The following is a 16,070-nucleotide window of genomic DNA, read 5'->3' on the forward strand; positions in this document are numbered from 1 at the left end:
AAGACCAGTGCACGAGCTCCACATCAAGTCAAGCAGAGTGGCGCAGCGGAAGCGTGCTGGGCCCATAACCCAGAGGTCGATGGATTGAAATCATCCTCTGCTAAGCTTGTGTCACTTTTATATGTGCCCAGGTGCTGCAAGACAATTTAGAAATGTGTGCAAGATTCGTTATGTTGAAAAGACCAGTGCACGAGCTCCGCATCAAGTCAAGCAGAGTGGTGCAGCGGAAGCTTGCTGGGCCTATAACCCAGAGGTCGATGGATCGAAACCATCCTCTGCTAAGACTTCGGAGCTTGTATATATGACAGAGCCCCCAAAAAAGAGAAATGTTCAGAGCCTGTTCTTGAAAACCAAAAGTCACTTGGTCCTCTCACAATAGTTGTTCATCCAGAAGCTGAATGAGATGGAGAACTAAAAGAAAAAGTAAACAACTACATAACAGCCCCAGTGGCCTAATGGATAAGGCACTGGCCTCCTAAGCCAGGGATTGTGGGTTCGAGTCCCATCTGGGGTGACTTTCAGCAGAGTGGCGCAGCGAAGGCGTGCTGGGCCCATAACCCAGAAGGTGATGGATCGAAACCATCCTCTGCTGAGCTTGTTTCACTTTTATATGTGCCCAGGTGCTGCAAGACAAGTTAGAAATATGTGCAAGAATCATGTTATGTTGAAAAGACCAGTGCACAAGCTCTACATCAAGTCAAGCAGAGTGGCGCAGCGGAAGCGTGCTGGGCCCATAACCCAGAGGTCGATGGATCGAAACCATCCTCTGCTAAGCTTGTGTCACTTTTATATGTGCCCAGGTGCTGCAAGACAAGTTAGAAATGTGTGCAAGATTCGTTATGTTGAAAAGACCAGTGCACAGACTCTACATCAAGACAAGCAGAGTGGCGCAGCAGGAGCGTGCTGGGCCCATAACCCAGAGGTCGATGGATCGAAACCATCCTCTGTTAAGGTTGTGTCACTTTTATATGTGCCCAGGTGCTGCAAGACAATTTAGAAATGTGTGCAAGATTCGTTATGTTGAAAAGACCACTGCACAGACTCTACATCAAGACAAGCAGAGTGGCGCAGCGGGAGCGTGCTGGGCCCATAACCCAGAGGTCGATGGATCGAAACCATCCTCTGCTAAGGTTGTTTCACTTTTATTTGTGCCCAAGTGCTTCAAGACAAGTTAGAAATTTGTGCAAGAATCATGTTGTGTTGAAAAGACCAGTGCACGAGCTCCACATCAAGACAAGCAGAGTGGCGCAGCGGAAGCGTGCTGGGCCCATAACCCAGAGGTCGATGGATCGAAACCATCCTCTGCTAAGACTTCTGAGCTTGTATATATGACAGAGCCCCCAAAAAAGACAAATGTTCAGAGCCTGTTCTTGAAAACCTAAAGTCACTTGGTCCTCTCACAATAGTTGTTCATCCAAAAGCTGAATGAGTTGGAGAACTAAAAGAAAAAGTAAACAACTGCATGACAGCCCCAGTGGCCTAATGGATAAGGCTCTGGCCTCCTAAGCCAGGGATTGTGGGTTCGAGTCCTATCTGGGGTGACTTTCAGCAGAGTGGCGCAGCGAAGGCGTGCTGGGCCCATAACCCAGAAGCTGATGGATCGAAACCATCCTCTGCTGAGCTTGTTTCACTTTTATATGTGGCCAAGTGCTGCAAGACAAGTTAGAAATATGTGCAAGAATCATGTTATGTTGAAAAGACCAGTGCACAAGCTCTACATCAAGACAAGCAGAGTGGCGCAGCGGGAGAGTGCTGGGCCCATAACCCAGAGGTCGATGGATCGAAACCATCCTCTGCTAAGGTTGTTTCACTTTTATTTGTGCCCAAGTGCTTCAAGACAAGTTAGAAATTTGTGCAAGAATCATGTTATGTTGAAAAGACCAGTGCACGAGCTCCACATCAAGTCAAGCAGAGTGGCGCAGCGGTAGTGTGCTGGGCCCATAACCCAGAGGTCGATGGATCGAAACCATCCTCTGCTAAGCTTGTGTCACTTTTATATGTGCCCAGGTGCTGCAAGACAATTTAGAAATGTGTGCAAGATTCGTTATGTTGAAAAGACCAGTGCACGAGCTCCGCATCAAGTCAAGCAGAGTGGTGCAGCGGAAGCTTGCTGGGCCTATAACCCAGAGGTCGATGGATCGAAACCATCCTCTGCTAAGACTTCGGAGCTTGTATATATGACAGAGCCCCCAAAAAAGAGAAATGTTCAGAGCCTGTTCTTGAAAACCAAAAGTAACTTGGTCCTCTCACAATAGTTGTTCATCCAGAAGCTGAATGAGATGGAGAACTAAAAGAAAAAGTAAACAACTACATAACAGCCCCAGTGGCCTAATGGATAAGGCACTGGCCTCCTAAGCCAGGGATTGTGGGTTCGAGTCCCATCTGGGGTGACTTTCAGCAGAGTGGCGCAGCGAAGGCGTGCTGGGCCCATAACCCAGAAGCTGATGGATCGAAACCATCCTCTGCTGAGCTTGTTTCACTTTTATATGTGCCCAGGTGCTGCAAGACAAGTTAGAAATGTGTGCAAGATTCAAGTTATGTTGAAAAGACCAGTGCACAGGCTCTACATCAAGACAAGCAGAGTGGCGCAGCGGAAGCGTGCTGGGCCCATAACCCAGAGGCTGATGGATCGAAACCATCCTCTGCTAAGCTTGTGTCACTTTTATATGTGCCCAGGTGCTGCAAGACAAGTTAGAAATGTGTGCAAGATTCAAGTTATGTTGAAAAGACCAGTGCACAGGCTCTACATCAAGACAAGCAGAGTGGCGCAGCGGAAGCGTGCTGGGCCCATAACCCAGAGGTCGATGGATCGAAACCATCCTCTGCTAAGCTTGTGTCACTTCTATAGGTGCCCAGGTGCTGCAAGACAAGTTAGAAATGTGTGCAAGATTCAAGTTATGTTGAAAAGACCAGTGCACAGGCTCTACATCAAGACAAGCAGAGTGGCGCAGCGGAAGCGTGCTGGGCCCATAACCCAGAGGTCGATGGATCGAAACCATCCTCTGCTAAGCTTGTGTCACTTTTATATGTGCCCAGGTGCTGCAAGACAATTTAGAAATGTGTGCAAGATTCGTTATGTTGAAAAGACCAGTGCACAGACTCTACATCAAGACAAGCAGAGTGGCGCAGCGGGAGAGTGCTGGGCCCATAACCCAGAGGTCGATGGATCGAAACCATCCTCTGCTAAGGTTGTTTTGCTTTTATTTGTGCCCAAGTGCTTCAAGACAAGTTAGAAATTTGTGCAAGAATCATGTTATGTTGAAAAGACCAGTGCACGAGCTCCACATCAAGTCAAGCAGAGTGGTGCAGCGGAAGCCTGCTGGGCCCGTAACCCAGAGGTCGATGGATCGAAACCATCCTCTGCTAAGCTTGTTTCACTTTTATTTGTGCCCAAGTGCTTCAAGACAAGTTAGAAATTTGTGCAAGAATCATGTTATGTTGAAAAGACCAGTGCACGAGCTCCACATCAAGTCAAGCAGAGTGGAGCAGCGGAAGCGTGCTGGGCCCATAACCCAGAGGTCAATGGATCGAAACCATCCTCTGCTGAGCTTGTTTCACTTTTATATGTGCCCAAGTGCTGCAAGACAAGTTAGAAATATGTGCAAGAATCATGTTATGTTGAAAAGACCAGTGCACAAGCTCTACATCAAGTCAAGCAGAGTGGCGCAGCGGAAGCGTGCTGGGCCCATAACCCAGAAGTCGATGGATCGAAACCATCCTCTGCTGAGCTTGTTTCACTTTTATATGTGCCCAAGTGCTGCAAGACAAGTTAGAAATATGTGCAAGAATCATGTTATGTTGAAAAGACCAGTGCACAAGCTCTACGTCAAGTCAAGCAGAGTGGCGCAGCGGAAGCGTGCTGGGCCCATAACCCAGAGGTCGATGGATCGAAACCATCCTCTGCTAAGCTTGTGTCACTTTTATATGTGCCCAGGTGCTGCAAGACAATTTAGAAATGTGTGCAAGATTCGTTATGTTGAAAAGACCAGTGCACAGACTCTACATCAAGACAAGCAGAGTGGCGCAGCGGGAGCGTGCTGGGCCCATAACCCAGAGGTCGATGGATCGAAACCATCCTCTGCTAAGGTTGTTTCACTTTTATTTGTGCCCAAGTGCTTCAAGACAAGTTAGAAATTTGTGCAAGAATCATGTTGTGTTGAAAAGACCAGTGCACGAGCTCCACATCAAGACAAGCAGAGTGGCGCAGCGGAAGCGTGCTGGGCCCATAACCCAGAGGTCGATGGATCGAAACCATCCTCTGCTAAGCTTGTGTCACTTTTATATGTGCCCAGGTGCTGCAAGACAATTTAGAAATGTGTGCAAGATTCGTTATGTTGAAAAGACCAGTGCACAGACTCTACATCAAGACAAGCAGAGTGGCGCAGCGGGAGAGTGCTGGGCCCATAACCCAGAGGTCGATGGATCGAAACCATCCTCTGCTAAGGTTGTTTTGCTTTTATTTGTGCCCAAGTGCTTCAAGACAAGTTAGAAATTTGTGCAAGAATCATGTTATGTTGAAAAGACCAGTGCACGAGCTCCACATCAAGTCAAGCAGAGTGGTGCAGCGGAAGCCTGCTGGGCCCGTAACCCAGAGGTCGATGGATCGAAACCATCCTCTGCTAAGCTTGTTTCACTTTTATATGTGCCCAGGTGCTGCAAGACAATTTAGAAATGTGTGCAAGATTCAAGTTATGTTGAAAAGACCAGTGCACGAGCTCCGCATCAAGTCAAGCAGAGTGGTGCAGCGGAAGCTTGCTGGGCCTATAACCCAGAGGTCGATGGATCGAAACCATCCTCTGCTGAGACTTCTGAGCTTGTATATATGACAGAGCCCCCAAAAAAGAGAAATGTTCAGAGCCTGTTCTTGAAAACCTAAAGTCACTTGGTCCTCTCACAATAGTTGTTCATCCAGAAGCTGAATGAGATGGAGAACTAAAAGAAAAAGTAAACAACTACATGACAGCCCCAGTGGCCTAATGGATAAGGCACTGGCCTCCTAAGCCAGGGATTGTGGGTTCGAGTCCCATCTGGGGTGACTTTCAGCAAAGTGGCGCAGCGAAGGCGTGCTGGGCCCATAACCCAGAAGCTGATGGATCGAAACCATCCTCTGCTGAGCTTGTTTCACTTTTATATGTGCCCAGGTGCTGCAAGACAAGTTAGAAATATGTGCAAGAATCATGTTATGTTGAAAACACCAGTGCACAAGCTCTACATCAAGTCAAGCAGAGTGGCGCAGCGGAAGCGTGCTGGGCCCATAACCCAGAGGTCGATGGATCGAAACCATCCTCTGCTAAGCTTGTGTCACTTTTATATGTGCCCAGGTGCTGCAAGACAAGTTAGAAATGTGTGCAAGATTCAAGTTATGTTGAAAAGACCAGTGCACAGGCTCTACATCAAGACAAGCAGAGTGGCGCAGCGGAAGCGTGCTGGGCCCATAACCCAGAGGTCGATGGATCGAAACCATCCTCTGCTAAGCTTGTGTCACTTTTATATGTGCCCAGGTGCTGCAAGACAATTTAGAAATGTGTGCAAGATTCGTTATGTTGAAAAGACCAGTGCATAGACTCTACATCAAGACAAGCAGAGTGGCGCAGCGGGAGAGTGCTGGGCCCATAACCCAGAGGTCGATGGATCGAAACCATCCTCTGCTAAGGTTGTTTCACTTTTATTTGTGCCCAAGTGCTTCAAGACAAGTTAGAAATTTATGCAAGAATCATGTTATGTTGAAAAGACCAGTGCACGAGCTCCACATCAAGTCAAGCAGAGTGGCGCAGCGGAAGCGTGCTGGGCCCATAACCCAGAGGTCGATGGATTGAAATCATCCTCTGCTAAGCTTGTGTCACTTTTATATGTGCCCAGGTGCTGCAAGACAATTTAGAAATGTGTGCAAGATTCGTTATGTTGAAAAGACCAGTGCACGAGCTCCGCATCAAGTCAAGCAGAGTGGTGCAGCGGAAGCTTGCTGGGCCTATAACCCAGAGGTCGATGGATCGAAACCATCCTCTGCTAAGACTTCGGAGCTTGTATATATGACAGAGCCCCCAAAAAAGAGAAATGTTCAGAGCCTGTTCTTGAAAACCAAAAGTCACTTGGTCCTCTCACAATAGTTGTTCATCCAGAAGCTGAATGAGATGGAGAACTAAAAGAAAAAGTAAACAACTACATAACAGCCCCAGTGGCCTAATGGATAAGGCACTGGCCTCCTAAGCCAGGGATTGTGGGTTCGAGTCCCATCTGGGGTGACTTTCAGCAGAGTGGCGCAGCGAAGGCGTGCTGGGCCCATAACCCAGAAGGTGATGGATCGAAACCATCCTCTGCTGAGCTTGTTTCACTTTTATATGTGCCCAGGTGCTGCAAGACAAGTTAGAAATATGTGCAAGAATCATGTTATGTTGAAAAGACCAGTGCACAAGCTCTACATCAAGTCAAGCAGAGTGGCGCAGCGGAAGCGTGCTGGGCCCATAACCCAGAGGTCGATGGATCGAAACCATCCTCTGCTAAGCTTGTGTCACTTTTATATGTGCCCAGGTGCTGCAAGACAAGTTAGAAATGTGTGCAAGATTCAAGTTATGTTGAAAAGACCAGTGCACAGGCTCTACATCAAGACAAGCAGAGTGGCGCAGCGGAAGCGTGCTGGGCCCATAACCCAGAGGTCGATGGATCGAAACCATCCTCTGCTAAGCTTGTGTCACTTCTATAGGTGCCCAGGTGCTGCAAGACAAGTTAGAAATGTGTGCAAGATTCAAGTTATGTTGAAAAGACCAGTGCACAGGCTCTACATCAAGACAAGCAGAGTGGCGCAGCGGGAGCGTGCTGGGCCCATAACCCAGAGGTCGATGGATCGAAACCATCCTCTGTTAAGGTTGTGTCACTTTTATATGTGCCCAGGTGCTGCAAGACAATTTAGAAATGTGTGCAAGATTCGTTATGTTGAAAAGACCAGTGCACAGACTCTACATCAAGACAAGCAGAGTGGCGCAGCGGGAGCGTGCTGGGCCCATAACCCAGAGGTCGATGGATCGAAACCATCCTCTGCTAAGGTTGTTTCACTTTTATTTGTGCCCAAGTGCTTCAAGACAAGTTAGAAATTTGTGCAAGAATCATGTTGTGTTGAAAAGACCAGTGCACGAGCTCCACATCAAGACAAGCAGAGTGGCGCAGCGGAAGCGTGCTGGGCCCATAACCCAGAGGTCGATGGATCGAAACCATCCTCTGCTAAGCTTGTGTCACTTTTATATGTGCCCAGGTGCTGCAAGACAATTTAGAAATGTGTGCAAGATTCGTTATGTTGAAAAGACCAGTGCACAGACTCTACATCAAGACAAGCAGAGTGGCGCAGCGGGAGAGTGCTGGGCCCATAACCCAGAGGTCGATGGATCGAAACCATCCTCTGCTAAGCTTGTTTTGCTTTTATTTGTGCCCAAGTGCTTCAAGACAAGTTAGAAATATGTGCAAGAATCATGTTATGTTGAAAAGACCAGTGCACAAGCTCTACATCAAGTCAAGCAGAGTGGCGCAGCGGAAGCGTGCTGGGCCCATAACCCAGAGGTCGATGGATCGAAACCATCCTCTGCTAAGCTTGTGTCACTTTTATATGTGCCCAGGTGCTGCAAGACAAGTTAGAAATGTGTGCAAGATTCAAGTTATGTTGAAAAGACCAGTGCACAGGCTCTACATCAAGACAAGCAGAGTGGCGCAGCGGAAGCGTGCTGGGCCCATAACCCAGAGGTCGATGGATCGAAACCATCCTCTGCTAAGCTTGTGTCACTTCTATAGGTGCCCAGGTGCTGCAAGACAAGTTAGAAATGTGTGCAAGATTCAAGTTATGTTGAAAAGACCAGTGCACAGGCTCTACATCAAGACAAGCAGAGTGGCGCAGCGGAAGCGTGCTGGGCCCATAACCCAGAGGTCGATGGATCGAAACCATCCTCTGCTAAGCTTGTGTCACTTTTATATGTGCCCAGGTGCTGCAAGACAATTTAGAAATGTGTGCAAGATTCGTTATGTTGAAAAGACCAGTGCACAGACTCTACATCAAGACAAGCAGAGTGGCGCAGCGGGAGAGTGCTGGGCCCATAACCCAGAGGTCGATGGATCGAAACCATCCTCTGCTAAGGTTGTTTTGCTTTTATTTGTGCCCAAGTGCTTCAAGACAAGTTAGAAATTTGTGCAAGAATCATGTTATGTTGAAAAGACCAGTGCACGAGCTCCACATCAAGTCAAGCAGAGTGGTGCAGCGGAAGCCTGCTGGGCCCGTAACCCAGAGGTCGATGGATCGAAACCATCCTCTGCTAAGCTTGTTTCACTTTTATTTGTGCCCAAGTGCTTCAAGACAAGTTAGAAATTTGTGCAAGAATCATGTTATGTTGAAAAGACCAGTGCACGAGCTCCACATCAAGTCAAGCAGAGTGGAGCAGCGGAAGCGTGCTGGGCCCATAACCCAGAGGTCAATGGATCGAAACCATCCTCTGCTGAGCTTGTTTCACTTTTATATGTGCCCAAGTGCTGCAAGACAAGTTAGAAATATGTGCAAGAATCATGTTATGTTGAAAAGACCAGTGCACAAGCTCTACATCAAGTCAAGCAGAGTGGCGCAGCGGAAGCGTGCTGGGCCCATAACCCAGAAGTCGATGGATCGAAACCATCCTCTGCTGAGCTTGTTTCACTTTTATATGTGCCCAAGTGCTGCAAGACAAGTTAGAAATATGTGCAAGAATCATGTTATGTTGAAAAGACCAGTGCACAAGCTCTACGTCAAGTCAAGCAGAGTGGCGCAGCGGAAGCGTGCTGGGCCCATAACCCAGAGGTCGATGGATCGAAACCATCCTCTGCTAAGCATGTGTCACTTTTATGTGCCCAGGTGCTGCAAGACAATTTAGAAATGTGTGCAAGATTCGTTATGTTGAAAAGACCAGTGCACAGACTCTACATCAAGACAAGCAGAGTGGCGCAGCAGGAGCGTGCTGGGCCCATAACCCAGAGGTCGATGGATCGAAACCATCCTCTGTTAAGGTTGTGTCACTTTTATATGTGCCCAGGTGCTGCAAGACAATTTAGAAATGTGTGCAAGATTCGTTATGTTGAAAAGACCACTGCACAGACTCTACATCAAGACAAGCAGAGTGGCGCAGCGGGAGCGTGCTGGGCCCATAACCCAGAGGTCGATGGATCGAAACCATCCTCTGCTAAGGTTGTTTCACTTTTATTTGTGCCCAAGTGCTTCAAGACAAGTTAGAAATTTGTGCAAGAATCATGTTGTGTTGAAAAGACCAGTGCACGAGCTCCACATCAAGACAAGCAGAGTGGCGCAGCGGAAGCGTGCTGGGCCCATAACCCAGAGGTCGATGGATCGAAACCATCCTCTGCTAAGACTTCTGAGCTTGTATATATGACAGAGCCCCCAAAAAAGACAAATGTTCAGAGCCTGTTCTTGAAAACCTAAAGTCACTTGGTCCTCTCACAATAGTTGTTCATCCAAAAGCTGAATGAGTTGGAGAACTAAAAGAAAAAGTAAACAACTGCATGACAGCCCCAGTGGCCTAATGGATAAGGCTCTGGCCTCCTAAGCCAGGGATTGTGGGTTCGAGTCCTATCTGGGGTGACTTTCAGCAGAGTGGCGCAGCGAAGGCGTGCTGGGCCCATAACCCAGAAGCTGATGGATCGAAACCATCCTCTGCTGAGCTTGTTTCACTTTTATATGTGGCCAAGTGCTGCAAGACAAGTTAGAAATATGTGCAAGAATCATGTTATGTTGAAAAGACCAGTGCACAAGCTCTACATCAAGACAAGCAGAGTGGCGCAGCGGGAGAGTGCTGGGCCCATAACCCAGAGGTCGATGGATCGAAACCATCCTCTGCTAAGGTTGTTTCACTTTTATTTGTGCCCAAGTGCTTCAAGACAAGTTAGAAATTTGTGCAAGAATCATGTTATGTTGAAAAGACCAGTGCACGAGCTCCACATCAAGTCAAGCAGAGTGGCGCAGCGGAAGTGTGCTGGGCCCATAACCCAGAGGTCGATGGATCGAAACCATCCTCTGCTAAGCTTGTGTCACTTTTATATGTGCCCAGGTGCTGCAAGACAATTTAGAAATGTGTGCAAGATTCGTTATGTTGAAAAGACCAGTGCACGAGCTCCGCATCAAGTCAAGCAGAGTGGTGCAGCGGAAGCTTGCTGGGCCTATAACCCAGAGGTCGATGGATCGAAACCATCCTCTGCTAAGACTTCGGAGCTTGTATATATGACAGAGCCCCCAAAAAAGAGAAATGTTCAGAGCCTGTTCTTGAAAACCAAAAGTAACTTGGTCCTCTCACAATAGTTGTTCATCCAGAAGCTGAATGAGATGGAGAACTAAAAGAAAAAGTAAACAACTACATAACAGCCCCAGTGGCCTAATGGATAAGGCACTGGCCTCCTAAGCCAGGGATTGTGGGTTCGAGTCCCATCTGGGGTGACTTTCAGCAGAGTGGCGCAGCGAAGGCGTGCTGGGCCCATAACCCAGAAGCTGATGGATCGAAACCATCCTCTGCTGAGCTTGTTTCACTTTTATATGTGCCCAGGTGCTGCAAGACAAGTTAGAAATGTGTGCAAGATTCAAGTTATGTTGAAAAGACCAGTGCACAGGCTCTACATCAAGACAAGCAGAGTGGCGCAGCGGAAGCGTGCTGGGCCCATAACCCAGAGGCTGATGGATCGAAACCATCCTCTCCTAAGCTTGTGTCACTTTTATATGTGCCCAGGTGCTGCAAGACAAGTTAGAAATGTGTGCAAGATTCAAGTTATGTTGAAAAGACCAGTGCACAGGCTCTACATCAAGACAAGCAGAGTGGCGCAGCGGAAGCGTGCTGGGCCCATAACCCAGAGGTCGATGGATCGAAACCATCCTCTGCTAAGCTTGTGTCACTTCTATAGGTGCCCAGGTGCTGCAAGACAAGTTAGAAATGTGTGCAAGATTCAAGTTATGTTGAAAAGACCAGTGCACAGGCTCTACATCAAGACAAGCAGAGTGGCGCAGCGGAAGCGTTCTGGGCCCATAACCCAGAGGTCGATGGATCGAAACCATCCTCTGCTAAGCTTGTGTCACTTTTATATGTGCCCAGGTGCTGCAAGACAATTTAGAAATGTGTGCAAGATTCGTTATGTTGAAAAGACCAGTGCACAGACTCTACATCAAGACAAGCAGAGTGGCGCAGCGGGAGAGTGCTGGGCCCATAACCCAGAGGTCGATGGATCGAAACCATCCTCTGCTAAGGTTGTTTTGCTTTTATTTGTGCCCAAGTGCTTCAAGACAAGTTAGAAATTTGTGCAAGAATCATGTTATGTTGAAAAGACCAGTGCACGAGCTCCACATCAAGTCAAGCAGAGTGGTGCAGCGGAAGCCTGCTGGGCCCGTAACCCAGAGGTCGATGGATCGAAACCATCCTCTGCTAAGCTTGTTTCACTTTTATTTGTGCCCAAGTGCTTCAAGACAAGTTAGAAATTTGTGCAAGAATCATGTTATGTTGAAAAGACCAGTGCACGAGCTCCACATCAAGTCAAGCAGAGTGGAGCAGCGGAAGCGTGCTGGGCCCATAACCCAGAGGTCAATGGATCGAAACCATCCTCTGCTGAGCTTGTTTCACTTTTATATGTGCCCAAGTGCTGCAAGACAAGTTAGAAATATGTGCAAGAATCATGTTATGTTGAAAAGACCAGTGCACAAGCTCTACATCAAGTCAAGCAGAGTGGCGCAGCGGAAGCGTGCTGGGCCCATAACCCAGAAGTCGATGGATCGAAACCATCCTCTGCTGAGCTTGTTTCACTTTTATATGTGCCCAAGTGCTGCAAGACAAGTTAGAAATATGTGCAAGAATCATGTTATGTTGAAAAGACCAGTGCACAAGCTCTACGTCAAGTCAAGCAGAGTGGCGCAGCGGAAGCGTGCTGGGCCCATAACCCAGAGGTCGATGGATCGAAACCATCCTCTGCTAAGCTTGTGTCACTTTTATATGTGCCCAGGTGCTGCAAGACAATTTAGAAATGTGTGCAAGATTCGTTATGTTGAAAAGACCAGTGCACAGACTCTACATCAAGACAAGCAGAGTGGCGCAGCGGGAGCGTGCTGGGCCCATAACCCAGAGGTCGATGGATCGAAACCATCCTCTGTTAAGGTTGTGTCACTTTTATATGTGCCCAGGTGCTGCAAGACAATTTAGAAATGTGTGCAAGATTCGTTATGTTGAAAAGACCAGTGCACAGACTCTACATCAAGACAAGCAGAGTGGCGCAGCGGGAGCGTGCTGGGCCCATAACCCAGAGGTCGATGGATCGAAACCATCCTCTGCTAAGGTTGTTTCACTTTTATTTGTGCCCAAGTGCTTCAAGACAAGTTAGAAATTTGTGCAAGAATCATGTTGTGTTGAAAAGACCAGTGCACGAGCTCCACATCAAGACAAGCAGAGTGGCGCAGCGGAAGCGTGCTGGGCCCATAACCCAGAGGTCGATGGATCGAAACCATCCTCTGCTAAGCTTGTGTCACTTTTATATGTGCCCAGGTGCTGCAAGACAATTTAGAAATGTGTGCAAGATTCGTTATGTTGAAAAGACCAGTGCACAGACTCTACATCAAGACAAGCAGAGTGGCGCAGCGGGAGAGTGCTGGGCCCATAACCCAGAGGTCGATGGATCGAAACCATCCTCTGCTAAGGTTGTTTTGCTTTTATTTGTGCCCAAGTGCTTCAAGACAAGTTAGAAATTTGTGCAAGAATCATGTTATGTTGAAAAGACCAGTGCACGAGCTCCACATCAAGTCAAGCAGAGTGGTGCAGCGGAAGCCTGCTGGGCCCGTAACCCAGAGGTCGATGGATCGAAACCATCCTCTGCTAAGCTTGTTTCACTTTTATATGTGCCCAGGTGCTGCAAGACAATTTAGAAATGTGTGCAAGATTCAAGTTATGTTGAAAAGACCAGTGCACGAGCTCCGCATCAAGTCAAGCAGAGTGGTGCAGCGGAAGCTTGCTGGGCCTATAACCCAGAGGTCGATGGATCGAAACCATCCTCTGCTGAGACTTCTGAGCTTGTATATATGACAGAGCCCCCAAAAAAGAGAAATGTTCAGAGCCTGTTCTTGAAAACCTAAAGTCACTTGGTCCTCTCACAATAGTTGTTCATCCAGAAGCTGAATGAGATGGAGAACTAAAAGAAAAAGTAAACAACTACATGACAGCCCCAGTGGCCTAATGGATAAGGCACTGGCCTCCTAAGCCAGGGATTGTGGGTTCGAGTCCCATCTGGGGTGACTTTCAGCAAAGTGGCGCAGCGAAGGCGTGCTGGGCCCATAACCCAGAAGCTGATGGATCGAAACCATCCTCTGCTGAGCTTGTTTCACTTTTATATGTGCCCAGGTGCTGCAAGACAAGTTAGAAATATGTGCAAGAATCATGTTATGTTGAAAACACCAGTGCACAAGCTCTACATCAAGTCAAGCAGAGTGGCGCAGCGGAAGCGTGCTGGGCCCATAACCCAGAGGTCGATGGATCGAAACCATCCTCTGCTAAGCTTGTGTCACTTTTATATGTGCCCAGGTGCTGCAAGACAAGTTAGAAATGTGTGCAAGATTCAAGTTATGTTGAAAAGACCAGTGCACAGGCTCTACATCAAGACAAGCAGAGTGGCGCAGCGGAAGCGTGCTGGGCCCATAACCCAGAGGTCGATGGATCGAAACCATCCTCTGCTAAGCTTGTGTCACTTTTATATGTGCCCAGGTGCTGCAAGACAATTTAGAAATGTGTGCAAGATTCGTTATGTTGAAAAGACCAGTGCATAGACTCTACATCAAGACAAGCAGAGTGGCGCAGCGGGAGAGTGCTGGGCCCATAACCCAGAGGTCGATGGATCGAAACCATCCTCTGCTAAGGTTGTTTCACTTTTATTTGTGCCCAAGTGCTTCAAGACAAGTTAGAAATTTATGCAAGAATCATGTTATGTTGAAAAGACCAGTGCACGAGCTCCACATCAAGTCAAGCAGAGTGGCGCAGCGGAAGCGTGCTGGGCCCATAACCCAGAGGTCGATGGATTGAAATCATCCTCTGCTAAGCTTGTGTCACTTTTATATGTGCCCAGGTGCTGCAAGACAATTTAGAAATGTGTGCAAGATTCGTTATGTTGAAAAGACCAGTGCACGAGCTCCGCATCAAGTCAAGCAGAGTGGTGCAGCGGAAGCTTGCTGGGCCTATAACCCAGAGGTCGATGGATCGAAACCATCCTCTGCTAAGACTTCGGAGCTTGTATATATGACAGAGCCCCCAAAAAAGAGAAATGTTCAGAGCCTGTTCTTGAAAACCAAAAGTCACTTGGTCCTCTCACAATAGTTGTTCATCCAGAAGCTGAATGAGATGGAGAACTAAAAGAAAAAGTAAACAACTACATAACAGCCCCAGTGGCCTAATGGATAAGGCACTGGCCTCCTAAGCCAGGGATTGTGGGTTCGAGTCCCATCTGGGGTGACTTTCAGCAGAGTGGCGCAGCGAAGGCGTGCTGGGCCCATAACCCAGAAGGTGATGGATCGAAACCATCCTCTGCTGAGCTTGTTTCACTTTTATATGTGCCCAGGTGCTGCAAGACAAGTTAGAAATATGTGCAAGAATCATGTTATGTTGAAAAGACCAGTGCACAAGCTCTACATCAAGTCAAGCAGAGTGGCGCAGCGGAAGCGTGCTGGGCCCATAACCCAGAGGTCGATGGATCGAAACCATCCTCTGCTAAGCTTGTGTCACTTTTATATGTGCCCAGGTGCTGCAAGACAAGTTAGAAATGTGTGCAAGATTCAAGTTATGTTGAAAAGACCAGTGCACAGGCTCTACATCAAGACAAGCAGAGTGGCGCAGCGGAAGCGTGCTGGGCCCATAACCCAGAGGTCGATGGATCGAAACCATCCTCTGCTAAGCTTGTGTCACTTCTATAGGTGCCCAGGTGCTGCAAGACAAGTTAGAAATGTGTGCAAGATTCAAGTTATGTTGAAAAGACCAGTGCACAGGCTCTACATCAAGACAAGCAGAGTGGCGCAGCGGAAGCGTGCTGGGCCCATAACCCAGAGGTCGATGGATCAAAACCATCCTCTGCTAAGGTTGTTTTGCTTTTATATGTGCCCAGGTGCTGCAAGACAATTTAGAAATGTGTGCAAGATTCGTTATGTTGAAAAGACCAGTGCACAGACTCTACATCAAGACAAGCAGAGTGGCGCAGCGGGAGAGTGCTGGGCCCATAACCCAGAGGTCGATGGATCAAAACCATCCTCTGCTAAGGTTGTTTTGCTTTTATTTGTGCCCAAGTGCTTCAAGACAAGTTAGAAATTTGTGCAAGAATCATGTTATGTTGAAAAGACCAGTGCACGAGCTCCACATCAAGTCAAGCAGAGTGGTGCAGCGGAAGCCTGCTGGGCCCGTAACCCAGAGGTCGATGGATCGAAACCATCCTCTGCTAAGCTTGTTTCACTTTTATTTGTGCCCAAGTGCTTCAAGACAAGTTAGAAATTTGTGCAAGAATCATGTTATGTTGAAAAGACCAGTGCACGAGCTCCACATCAAGTCAAGCAGAGTGGAGCAGCGGAAGCGTGCTGGGCCCATAACCCAGAGGTCAATGGATCGAAACCATCCTCTGCTGAGCTTGTTTCACTTTTATATGTGCCCAAGTGCTGCAAGACAAGTTAGAAATATGTGCAAGAATCATGTTATGTTGAAAAGACCAGTGCACAAGCTCTACATCAAGTCAAGCAGAGTGGCGCAGCGGAAGCGTGCTGGGCCCATAACCCAGAAGTCGATGGATCGAAACCATCCTCTGCTGAGCTTGTTTCACTTTTATATGTGCCCAAGTGCTGCAAGACAAGTTAGAAATATGTGCAAGAATCATGTTATGTTGAAAAGACCAGTGCACAAGCTCTACGTCAAGTCAAGCAGAGTGGCGCAGCGGAAGCGTGCTGGGCCCATAACCCAGAGGTCGATGGATCGAAACCATCCTCTGCTAAGCATGTGTCACTTTTATGTGCCCAGGTGCTGCAAGACAATTTAGAAATGTGTGCAAGATTCGTTATGTTGAAA

At 47.9% G+C, this 16,070-nt stretch overlaps 33 non-coding genes across 33 annotated transcripts; all 33 read left to right on the forward strand.

The window, feature by feature from the left end:
* The first annotated feature begins 441 nt into the window (after positions 1-441).
* trnar-ccu (transfer RNA arginine (anticodon CCU)) lies at positions 442-514 on the forward strand. The gene has a single exon. It is a non-coding gene; the product is annotated as a tRNA-Arg (tRNA).
* A 186-nt stretch (positions 515-700) lies between these two features.
* Positions 701-772, forward strand: trnam-cau (transfer RNA methionine (anticodon CAU)). The gene has a single exon. It is a non-coding gene; the product is annotated as a tRNA-Met (tRNA).
* Positions 773-1,236: 464 nt separating this feature from the next.
* trnam-cau (transfer RNA methionine (anticodon CAU)) lies at positions 1,237-1,308 on the forward strand. The gene has a single exon. It is a non-coding gene; the product is annotated as a tRNA-Met (tRNA).
* Positions 1,309-1,468: 160 nt separating this feature from the next.
* On the forward strand, positions 1,469-1,541 carry trnar-ccu (transfer RNA arginine (anticodon CCU)). The gene has a single exon. It is a non-coding gene; the product is annotated as a tRNA-Arg (tRNA).
* Positions 1,542-2,317: 776 nt separating this feature from the next.
* Positions 2,318-2,390, forward strand: trnar-ccu (transfer RNA arginine (anticodon CCU)). Its single transcript has one exon. It is a non-coding gene; the product is annotated as a tRNA-Arg (tRNA).
* A 366-nt stretch (positions 2,391-2,756) lies between these two features.
* On the forward strand, positions 2,757-2,828 carry trnam-cau (transfer RNA methionine (anticodon CAU)). The gene has a single exon. It is a non-coding gene; the product is annotated as a tRNA-Met (tRNA).
* A 108-nt stretch (positions 2,829-2,936) lies between these two features.
* trnam-cau (transfer RNA methionine (anticodon CAU)) lies at positions 2,937-3,008 on the forward strand. Its single transcript has one exon. It is a non-coding gene; the product is annotated as a tRNA-Met (tRNA).
* Positions 3,009-3,834: 826 nt separating this feature from the next.
* Positions 3,835-3,906, forward strand: trnam-cau (transfer RNA methionine (anticodon CAU)). Its single transcript has one exon. It is a non-coding gene; the product is annotated as a tRNA-Met (tRNA).
* A 286-nt stretch (positions 3,907-4,192) lies between these two features.
* trnam-cau (transfer RNA methionine (anticodon CAU)) lies at positions 4,193-4,264 on the forward strand. Its single transcript has one exon. It is a non-coding gene; the product is annotated as a tRNA-Met (tRNA).
* A 698-nt stretch (positions 4,265-4,962) lies between these two features.
* trnar-ccu (transfer RNA arginine (anticodon CCU)) lies at positions 4,963-5,035 on the forward strand. The gene has a single exon. It is a non-coding gene; the product is annotated as a tRNA-Arg (tRNA).
* Positions 5,036-5,221: 186 nt separating this feature from the next.
* Positions 5,222-5,293, forward strand: trnam-cau (transfer RNA methionine (anticodon CAU)). The gene has a single exon. It is a non-coding gene; the product is annotated as a tRNA-Met (tRNA).
* Positions 5,294-5,401: 108 nt separating this feature from the next.
* On the forward strand, positions 5,402-5,473 carry trnam-cau (transfer RNA methionine (anticodon CAU)). The gene has a single exon. It is a non-coding gene; the product is annotated as a tRNA-Met (tRNA).
* A 696-nt stretch (positions 5,474-6,169) lies between these two features.
* Positions 6,170-6,242, forward strand: trnar-ccu (transfer RNA arginine (anticodon CCU)). Its single transcript has one exon. It is a non-coding gene; the product is annotated as a tRNA-Arg (tRNA).
* Positions 6,243-6,428: 186 nt separating this feature from the next.
* trnam-cau (transfer RNA methionine (anticodon CAU)) lies at positions 6,429-6,500 on the forward strand. Its single transcript has one exon. It is a non-coding gene; the product is annotated as a tRNA-Met (tRNA).
* Positions 6,501-6,608: 108 nt separating this feature from the next.
* On the forward strand, positions 6,609-6,680 carry trnam-cau (transfer RNA methionine (anticodon CAU)). Its single transcript has one exon. It is a non-coding gene; the product is annotated as a tRNA-Met (tRNA).
* Positions 6,681-7,146: 466 nt separating this feature from the next.
* On the forward strand, positions 7,147-7,218 carry trnam-cau (transfer RNA methionine (anticodon CAU)). The gene has a single exon. It is a non-coding gene; the product is annotated as a tRNA-Met (tRNA).
* A 286-nt stretch (positions 7,219-7,504) lies between these two features.
* Positions 7,505-7,576, forward strand: trnam-cau (transfer RNA methionine (anticodon CAU)). The gene has a single exon. It is a non-coding gene; the product is annotated as a tRNA-Met (tRNA).
* Positions 7,577-7,684: 108 nt separating this feature from the next.
* On the forward strand, positions 7,685-7,756 carry trnam-cau (transfer RNA methionine (anticodon CAU)). Its single transcript has one exon. It is a non-coding gene; the product is annotated as a tRNA-Met (tRNA).
* Positions 7,757-7,864: 108 nt separating this feature from the next.
* On the forward strand, positions 7,865-7,936 carry trnam-cau (transfer RNA methionine (anticodon CAU)). The gene has a single exon. It is a non-coding gene; the product is annotated as a tRNA-Met (tRNA).
* An 826-nt stretch (positions 7,937-8,762) lies between these two features.
* trnam-cau (transfer RNA methionine (anticodon CAU)) lies at positions 8,763-8,834 on the forward strand. The gene has a single exon. It is a non-coding gene; the product is annotated as a tRNA-Met (tRNA).
* A 462-nt stretch (positions 8,835-9,296) lies between these two features.
* trnam-cau (transfer RNA methionine (anticodon CAU)) lies at positions 9,297-9,368 on the forward strand. Its single transcript has one exon. It is a non-coding gene; the product is annotated as a tRNA-Met (tRNA).
* A 160-nt stretch (positions 9,369-9,528) lies between these two features.
* trnar-ccu (transfer RNA arginine (anticodon CCU)) lies at positions 9,529-9,601 on the forward strand. The gene has a single exon. It is a non-coding gene; the product is annotated as a tRNA-Arg (tRNA).
* Positions 9,602-10,377: 776 nt separating this feature from the next.
* On the forward strand, positions 10,378-10,450 carry trnar-ccu (transfer RNA arginine (anticodon CCU)). The gene has a single exon. It is a non-coding gene; the product is annotated as a tRNA-Arg (tRNA).
* Positions 10,451-10,816: 366 nt separating this feature from the next.
* Positions 10,817-10,888, forward strand: trnam-cau (transfer RNA methionine (anticodon CAU)). Its single transcript has one exon. It is a non-coding gene; the product is annotated as a tRNA-Met (tRNA).
* A 1,006-nt stretch (positions 10,889-11,894) lies between these two features.
* On the forward strand, positions 11,895-11,966 carry trnam-cau (transfer RNA methionine (anticodon CAU)). The gene has a single exon. It is a non-coding gene; the product is annotated as a tRNA-Met (tRNA).
* A 464-nt stretch (positions 11,967-12,430) lies between these two features.
* Positions 12,431-12,502, forward strand: trnam-cau (transfer RNA methionine (anticodon CAU)). The gene has a single exon. It is a non-coding gene; the product is annotated as a tRNA-Met (tRNA).
* Positions 12,503-13,200: 698 nt separating this feature from the next.
* On the forward strand, positions 13,201-13,273 carry trnar-ccu (transfer RNA arginine (anticodon CCU)). Its single transcript has one exon. It is a non-coding gene; the product is annotated as a tRNA-Arg (tRNA).
* A 186-nt stretch (positions 13,274-13,459) lies between these two features.
* trnam-cau (transfer RNA methionine (anticodon CAU)) lies at positions 13,460-13,531 on the forward strand. Its single transcript has one exon. It is a non-coding gene; the product is annotated as a tRNA-Met (tRNA).
* A 108-nt stretch (positions 13,532-13,639) lies between these two features.
* trnam-cau (transfer RNA methionine (anticodon CAU)) lies at positions 13,640-13,711 on the forward strand. Its single transcript has one exon. It is a non-coding gene; the product is annotated as a tRNA-Met (tRNA).
* A 696-nt stretch (positions 13,712-14,407) lies between these two features.
* Positions 14,408-14,480, forward strand: trnar-ccu (transfer RNA arginine (anticodon CCU)). The gene has a single exon. It is a non-coding gene; the product is annotated as a tRNA-Arg (tRNA).
* Positions 14,481-14,666: 186 nt separating this feature from the next.
* Positions 14,667-14,738, forward strand: trnam-cau (transfer RNA methionine (anticodon CAU)). The gene has a single exon. It is a non-coding gene; the product is annotated as a tRNA-Met (tRNA).
* Positions 14,739-14,846: 108 nt separating this feature from the next.
* Positions 14,847-14,918, forward strand: trnam-cau (transfer RNA methionine (anticodon CAU)). The gene has a single exon. It is a non-coding gene; the product is annotated as a tRNA-Met (tRNA).
* A 1,006-nt stretch (positions 14,919-15,924) lies between these two features.
* Positions 15,925-15,996, forward strand: trnam-cau (transfer RNA methionine (anticodon CAU)). Its single transcript has one exon. It is a non-coding gene; the product is annotated as a tRNA-Met (tRNA).
* The last annotated feature ends 74 nt before the right edge of the window (positions 15,997-16,070 follow it).

This window comes from Garra rufa, chromosome 2, assembly GCF_049309525.1.
Source record: "Garra rufa chromosome 2, GarRuf1.0, whole genome shotgun sequence".
Classification (NCBI taxonomy): domain Eukaryota; kingdom Metazoa; phylum Chordata; class Actinopteri; order Cypriniformes; family Cyprinidae; genus Garra; species Garra rufa.